Source organism: Heteronotia binoei, chromosome 21 (genome assembly GCF_032191835.1).
Source record: "Heteronotia binoei isolate CCM8104 ecotype False Entrance Well chromosome 21, APGP_CSIRO_Hbin_v1, whole genome shotgun sequence".
Taxonomy (NCBI): domain Eukaryota; kingdom Metazoa; phylum Chordata; class Lepidosauria; order Squamata; family Gekkonidae; genus Heteronotia; species Heteronotia binoei.
In genome coordinates this window covers 150704782-150712467 of record NC_083243.1, presented here as the reverse complement: position 1 = coordinate 150712467, position 7686 = coordinate 150704782, and the positions used below count along the sequence as shown (strand labels likewise).

At 42.5% G+C, this 7686-nt stretch overlaps 1 protein-coding gene across 1 annotated transcript in view; it reads left to right on the top strand.

Moving 5' to 3' along the window:
* The first annotated feature begins 200 nt into the window (after nt 1–200).
* Nucleotides 201–7686, top strand: part of PIK3C2A (phosphatidylinositol-4-phosphate 3-kinase catalytic subunit type 2 alpha) — an 82116-nt gene continuing 74630 nt past the window's right edge. The window contains exon 1 of the mRNA XM_060263156.1: nt 201–675. The gene's annotated coding sequence lies outside the window, so the exon portion shown is untranslated. The remainder of the gene's footprint in view (nt 676–7686) is intronic.

The window sequence follows — 7686 nt, the reverse complement described above, 5'->3', positions numbered from 1 at the left end:
GCACGTAATCAAGAACAAAAGTCACGTTGTCCACATTCAGTCTGAAATCCAACCTCTCTCAATCACCCCACAGCTGTTTGTTACCGCCCACTCTAGGAAGCAGCCACTGAGGTTACGAGTGGGCGGGTTTTGGATTGCTATAGAAGGAGGTGACTGTTTAGGCTGGGTCTACTAAATACATTTTCATACCAGTCAGCGTTGCTACTCTCCGGCAAACGTTCAAGTTCTGCGTCTGGCCAGAATACTTAATTAGCCACAGTTCTACTCAGCATGGGCCAACCGTGGAGAAATGCTATGTTGAATTTCCAACAGTTATGGAGCTGTTAAAGGCACAGGAGCCCTGCTAGAATAAAAAGGTGGCCATTCTTGTACAGGCCCTTCAAATAAGGCGTACCTGAAAAGTTCATTCAATATTATGGTCTACTGTGGCGTTTAGAGGATAGTGTATCGCAGTCCGCTTAGTCCTAGACACTTTCTGGAGCAATTTTTAAAAAGGCTCACAGAATGATGTCACAACCCGCGATGACGCGTGAGAAGGGATATGCCAAGCGCGCCCCGCAAGACACCTGGACCCTTAACAGTGACATGAGAAGAAAATTCAGCCAGGAAAGATCCCCACCTTTGAATGTCTGTCTTCTCAAACCCGTTAAAGGCACAACAGAAAATAAGCCCTAGGTGAGAGCAATGCAAGAATGTTCCATTTATTGTCCCAAGCACCTGAACCTAAACAGCTCTATTCTTATTAGTCCTAGACTAAAAAGCGACCACACAGCTGAAAAGGAATGTAAAGGAGACTGCTAGTCCCATCGACGTGAGCAGCAACACCTCAAGAGTAGCGCCTTCCCCCATCCCCTTTCCCCCCCACCAGCCCTCCCTCCTCTTAGTCCCTTCCTCCAGCAGCCTGCTTGGCCTTGCTAAGGACCGGAAGTGAACGCACGGCGGTGACGGCAGTAGCAGCAAGCAGCCCAGCGCGGTGAACTAGGGAGGCGGGGAAGCAGCGGCAGAAGAGGAAGAGGAGGGGGGGCGGTGTTGGGTTTGCAAGGAACTTTCTCTGCAACGGGAAATGGCTGTGGTGACTGCCAGTGCCTCGGGATGGAAGCGCGCTGAGGTGAGTGGGAAGGAGAGAGTGGCGTACAAGCCTTGAGCTTTCGGAGGAGTGAGAGTGGGAACTGGCTGCGTATGTTTGCTAAGATGCTTGGTTGTCGGGATGCATTTCTCCTGGCTTGGGCATTTCCCCGTTGCGGAGGCCCTGGTTTCCGTCTCTCACTGTTAGCGCGCCTCGTCCCCAGATGCCTTGCTTGTAGTTGCTGCTGACTTGTTTGTTGCGAATGTTTCCACCGTTAGTGCTTGCCTGGGATTCTGTTACTTCCGCCACCTCGCCAAGGGAAAGAATGAATGAGGGGGGGCTGTGCTACTTTTTCTTTGCAACCCCGGGGGCTGCCAATTAGGGTGGCGCCGAGGAGGAGTTGCCTGCCTTCGGATTTGAAAAAGAGGCAGTTATGTAGATATGGAGGTCTTCTCCAAGCAGTAATGTTGCAAGTATGGGGTTTCTTCTGGTCCTTGCAAAGCATTTTTTGGCCCTGACACTGAGAAGGTTATGCTCTCCAGCTAATTGTGTAGCATCTGAGGATAAAATTGTGGAATTTCGAAGACCAATGTCTGCCTTTTCGGTTGTGTGAGGCCTAACGTGATGACCTGAACATTTTCAAGCTGCTTGACATCGAGACAAATGCTCACTGAATCTTCTGAACACAAGCTGGTTTTGATAGTAGTTGTAAACACTGGTGTAGTTTCACCGATATTCATGTGATGAAGTGTATGCATATGTGAAGGTTTTTATGGCCAGAGGCCCTTGGGCAAGTAATAAAAGAGCAGTTTTTGTGGGGGATGTTTGGATTACCAGCATCATCAGCGGCATTAACGTTAAACCAAAAATGCATGTTATTGATAGTGAAAGAATAGAGAACTGCAGTATAATCCATTATTTTTGTTCAGTCCTACTTGTGGTATTTGAAGGCACAAAGTATACAAAGTCTATTACTTGTAACATCCACAGTATGTCAAGTATGTAACTAACCTGGAATGACTAAGTGCTTGAATGTCTTATTACATATCAACTCATTAGACCCTTGTAATTTGCACAATTTCACTTCCTCATGGTCCAGTCATAAGATAGTCTCTAGCTTGTTTTCACTCCTACTGTGTCATCACAATAATCATTGAATTGTTAAAGTTTGAGGGAAGTTTGGTTGTTTTGCTGCTAGGAAGCAGCAGACCCCTACCTTGTCAGTATTTGTGGATTTTGTCAATTTGTGGTGATCCCAGGAATGCATCCCAGGTGATCCCAGAAATGCATCCTCCCAGGAATACAAAGGTTATTTGTATTCATTTGAAATCTGGGGTATAACTGTTTAGCAGTCTCCATTTTCCTTTTCAGCTGTGTGATCGCTTTTTAATTTGTCACATTGTTTTATTTAGTTTAACACTTTTCAGCAATGAACCAATTCAAATTTCATTTAAGATACAAGAAAGTGTTCGAGAAGATGGTTTTCCTTAAGAGTTGTGAACCAGGTGTAAATGGAAGGATGCCTTGCTGCTCTATTTCATTTCAGTGGTGGTGAAGGGAGAGTCTCAAAGCTGGATCTTTAAGTACTGGACAGCTGGCTGCTAGGCTGCTGTTACTTTGCCATCTGGCCTCACTGATGGCAGTTAGCAGAGTTCTTAGCAGGAATTGTGGGGTAGATACCAGACTCATCTTTCTCCTTCAGCAATCCCGATAATACACAAGACCTTCTAACCTAAGTGCTTATACTGGTTCAGGGGTGGGGAACCTTTTTAATGCCAGGGGTCATATGGATATTTATAACATCATTTGCGGGCCATAAAAATCAGCAACTTAAAAAACAGTGCTCCGCTGAGGGAGAATGATTCAAGCCAGCAAAATTAATACAAGTAATTGTTCTTCTATTTGCAGTCATGTGGGGGGAACCTAATCTGGCGCACACACACCCGGCCCGCTGCCCTAGGCAAATGCATAGGTCCAGGGCTTTTTTGTAGAAAAAGCCCAGCAGGAATTCAGTAGCATTTTAGGCCATATCCCCTAATAGTAGCATACTAGGTCACACACTCATTAGCATATTAGGCCACACCATCTGGGATAATCAAGTGCAAACTGAACTGTGACAGTAACTTTTCCAGGCCCTGCAGCAATTCTGGCAGGCCAGCTGGGCCCCAGGGAGGCTGCCGCACAGTACATCTGGGCCCTGTGATCCCTGCCAGGCCCTGGAGAGGCTGCTGCACAGAGTGGCTGGGCCCCACGATCCTCGCTGGCCAGCCAGGCCCCAGAGAGGCTGCCACATGGCTCGGTTCGGCCCAACAATCCCCGAGGGCCACACTAAGTGACCTCGAGGGCCGCATACGACCCTTGGGATGGAGGTTTCCCACCTCTGTACTAGTTACTAGATTTTTTAAATTGGTGTTGTAGTCGTAACATATATAACTTGTGCTTTAACATTTTGCTGCAATCTCTTATAACTGTCCAATTTTTTCAGAGAAACAAGAAACTGTCATAGCTTCTGAAGTGCAAAATTAGGGAAGGTGGCATAGTTGTAAGAAGAAGAGGATGAAAATGCTAGATAGAACTTGTATAGACTACTGCTGTGAAAAAAAGTTTCCCTTTTCAAAGGGCTCATTAAGGTATTGTTTTGAGAATAGTAAAGCAGACTAGTAAAGGAGATGCATGAGAAATGTAATATATGCAGTTTTACAGTGACAGCTTGTGAGGACTGAAGCTTCCTTAGTATGGAAGGGATAAAAATGTAGGTTGCATGTTGTGCTAATTTTATAGTCACTCAGTGGAGCTCAATAATGTTCATGAAGTCTGTGTATATATTTGGTAAGTGCTGAAGACTAAGTGCAAAGGCAAACAAAGTTATAATATGTTAGAGAATGTGTTGTCTCTGCCACAAATCCAAAAGATGAAATTTGCTGAGATCTGATCTAGGGAAAGTGAGACTTGTCTACAAATTCACTTTTTACTTTGACTTCCCCTCTTTTTTGTCTATTTAAAATTGTTAATCCTGCATTCAAAGAGAACTGGGGAAAATTACCACTTCCCATGGATTTTTCCTCTCATTTCACAATGTATGCTCAATCAGTGTTTTTCCCCCCAAAAGAATTTTGTCTTCCAGCCACCACATTCCATTGTACTTTGTGGCAGGCTTTTTGTCACTCTGTGTGTGTTGCTCTTTCCACTCTATTGCAGAAACTGACTGCTTTGTATAGCCATTTATAATACAAAGACAGCATGCACTTTCTTAAAAGCCAATATTGGTATTTTTATTTTTTGTGCATTTTTGTGAATGTTCTTTAATATCAGTGGGTTCAGGATTTTTATTTTTTGTATCAAGGTAAGATGTTGATAGGAGCCCCGTGGCACAGAGTGGTAAGCTGCAGTACTGCAGTCCAAGTTCTGCTCACAGCCTGAGTTTGATCCCAGTGGAAGCTGGGTTCAGGTAGTCGGCCTCAAGGTTGACTCAACCTGCCATCCTTCCAAGGTCAGTAAAATGAGTATCCAGCTTGCTGGGGCTAAAGTGTAGATGACTGGGGAAGGCCATGGCAAACCACCCTGTAAAAAAGTCTGCTGTGAAAATGTCATGATGCGATGTCACCCCAGAGTTGGAAACGACTGGTGTTTGCACAGGGGACACCTTTACCTTTAAGATGATGGTACCATAAAAAACAGAATAGTAACTTTGGCTTGTTCCCTTATATTGATCAGCTTGCAAGCAGAGATGTTAGAAAGTATTAATGTATGTAGAAATGTGACAGTATAAAACCCACTATTTACATATAGTATTGTGTTTATTTTTAGTAATTCTATTCACAGAGTACTAACTTTAAAAAAAACCCCAAACTTTCCTAAGGCCACACCTATGTAAAAAATACTTAATCTAGAGGAATTGACTATGACATTTAGCTTTCTCTTTGTCATGGTAGGCTAACAGTAGTAGGTATCAGGACCTTTCTACCCTTTGCTGCCATTAATATATTAAAAGGCAATTCACTCCTCTAAGGCAGCAGTCCCCAACCTTTTTGGCACCAGGGACCAGTTTTGTGGAAGTCAGTTGTACCCACGGATGGGGGTTGGGGGGGGGGACATGTAATGGTTTCAGGATGACACAATGTGCACTTTATTTCTATTTGGTGTAGTTAAGTGTGCAGACTCTTATCTGGGAGAACCGAGTTTGATTACCTTCTCTTCCACTTGCAGCTGCTGGAATGACTGTGGGTCAACCATAGCTCTCACAGAGTTGTCCTTGAAAGGACAGCTTCTGGGAGAGCTCTCTCAGCCCACCCACCTCACAGGGTGTCTGTTGTGGGGGAGAAAGATAGAGATTATAAGCCACTCTAAGATTCGGAGTGGAGGGCAGGATATAAATCCAATGTTGTCTTCTTACATTGTAATATATAATGAAATAATTATACAACCCCTGGCCCGGTTGCTAACAGGCCACGGACTGGTACCAGTCCACGGTGTAGAGGTTGAGGACTTCTGCTCTAAGGAATTGAGGAGAAATCTGGAAACACGCTCATATGGAATATAAAACTGCCTTATACTGGGTCAGGCCATTGGTCTAACTAGCCTAGTCTGTCTGCATTGACTGGCAATTCTTTAAGCTCTCAGCCAGAGGGCTTTTCCAGCCCTGCTAACTAAAACCTTTTAACTTGAGACACTGGGAATTAAACTTGGGCCATTCACATTCCAAATAATGTGCTCTGCCATGGAGCTATGGCCCTTCCATCATATATAACATGGTTCCATATCAACTATTCAAACAGCTGTGGTTCCAAAACTCATGTCTTTCCTTTAGTGCAATTCTGACTAATTGTCAAAGAAAAAGGCAGAATACACATCTGAGAATAACACTAAAGCTCCTTTATAAAATGTTACTGTAGAAGTGTCTGTACAATATTTAGATCTATGAACAGGGAAACAGGCATAGTATGTGGTTAGAACCAAAAGAAAAGAATACTGAAATCTGTAGGAATATTTTCATTAGAAAACTTTTAAAAGTTTGAAATAGATTTTAAAGAACCCTAAACCTCAGCATCCTTGCTTATGGAATCACTTTTATATCAAGAAGTTTTGTGAGTTTATAAGGCAGGTGGTTGTGAACCGTAGGAGGAATATGCATCATTGATCTCAAGCATTCCCCAGAGAGAAATCTGCTGCTGAGAGAGGATACATAAAATATTTTCTAGAGTTTTCAAAAGTTAAATAGTGAATAGTTAAAGTGGAAATATGTAAGTAGCAGAACCTATTAAGCTTAAGTCCATTCCAAAGTATACAGGGTTTTCTGAATTTCAGTGATAAAAAAGCAAGACATTTAAACCAAAGATATATCAGTTTAAAATAGAACTCTATATGTTTAGGTTGCTTTCTGGTTGTCCTGTCGATTCCCTTTTTAGTTTTATTTGGCTGTAGGCTGTTTGTTGACAGCAAAAGGTATTGTAGTTGAAAATTGACTTCAGTTGTCTCAGATAGATGCAACTTTGCTTAGGAGGGCACTGTAAACTAGGAGCTTTCATTCAGCATTAGGGCTGTTTTGGTCTATGCATCTTTTCAAAAGTCTGCAGGATGGAGACATGCAAGCCACACCTGCTGAAATAGTTGCAAATGGGTAAGTGATGTCAGGAACATTAACTTTGAAAGATCAGTCACCTCTGGCTTAAATGAAGAACAGTGGCACCTTTAAGACAAGGGTATAAACTTCCATGAGCAAACATGCCTCTTCAGATACAGTGAAACAAAAGTTCTTCAACCATTACATATAAATGGGGAGAGGTTAGTTACCAGGAAGGGCTAGTTAGAGTCAAGATACACAAGGGTGATTATAGTGAGATTGGATTAAAGTGGTTGGTAAGATCTATAAATAGAAGTAAATTAGCATTCAAATACAAGAGATAATAAACAGATGTGAGAACCAAGTTTGAGTCCAGTGGCACCTCCAGGGCCAACAAAGTTCAATTCTGGGTCTAAGCAAGAACTGAGAGACTTAGATGAATGCTCCTTCAGGTATGTTGAAACAGATTTCACCAGATGTTACATATAGGTAGAGGGGGGTAGTTGCCAGGAAGGGCTAATTAGAGTCAAGATGCATAAGTATCTGAGCAATAAATACAACTAAGATTGAAATAACTCATTTGGTAAGACCTGCAGATAGCAGCAAATTGGCATACAGATAAAAATTAACAATAGATGTGTGATCCCTCTTTCCTGCCAGTGTTTGTTTTTATGTCTTTGTGTATATTGCAGCTGTTTTTAATTGTTTTATAATGTATGTTGGGAGGAGGTTCATGATTTTAAAAAATGATCTCATTACACATCATGTAATTTGTTAGCTGCTTTGTTGGCCCTTATGAAGGCAGAAAAGTGGGGTATAAATTATGTAATTTTTTCTTCTGCTCTGCTTTACAAGAGATCCATGAGTTCCACTTTGTGCAGGGTAGACATTTGATTATTTGGAGGCTTTATATTGTTAAATGAAAAACTGGTTCTCCATCACTGTAGTCTTTGGTTTATTTTGTACCCAACATCAGGGCTCTTGGAAAGACTTCAGTTGTTTTAGCTGTTGAGGTCACCAGGGTACACCTATTAATTGTTGTGAGGAAGTGGCTTTTGAG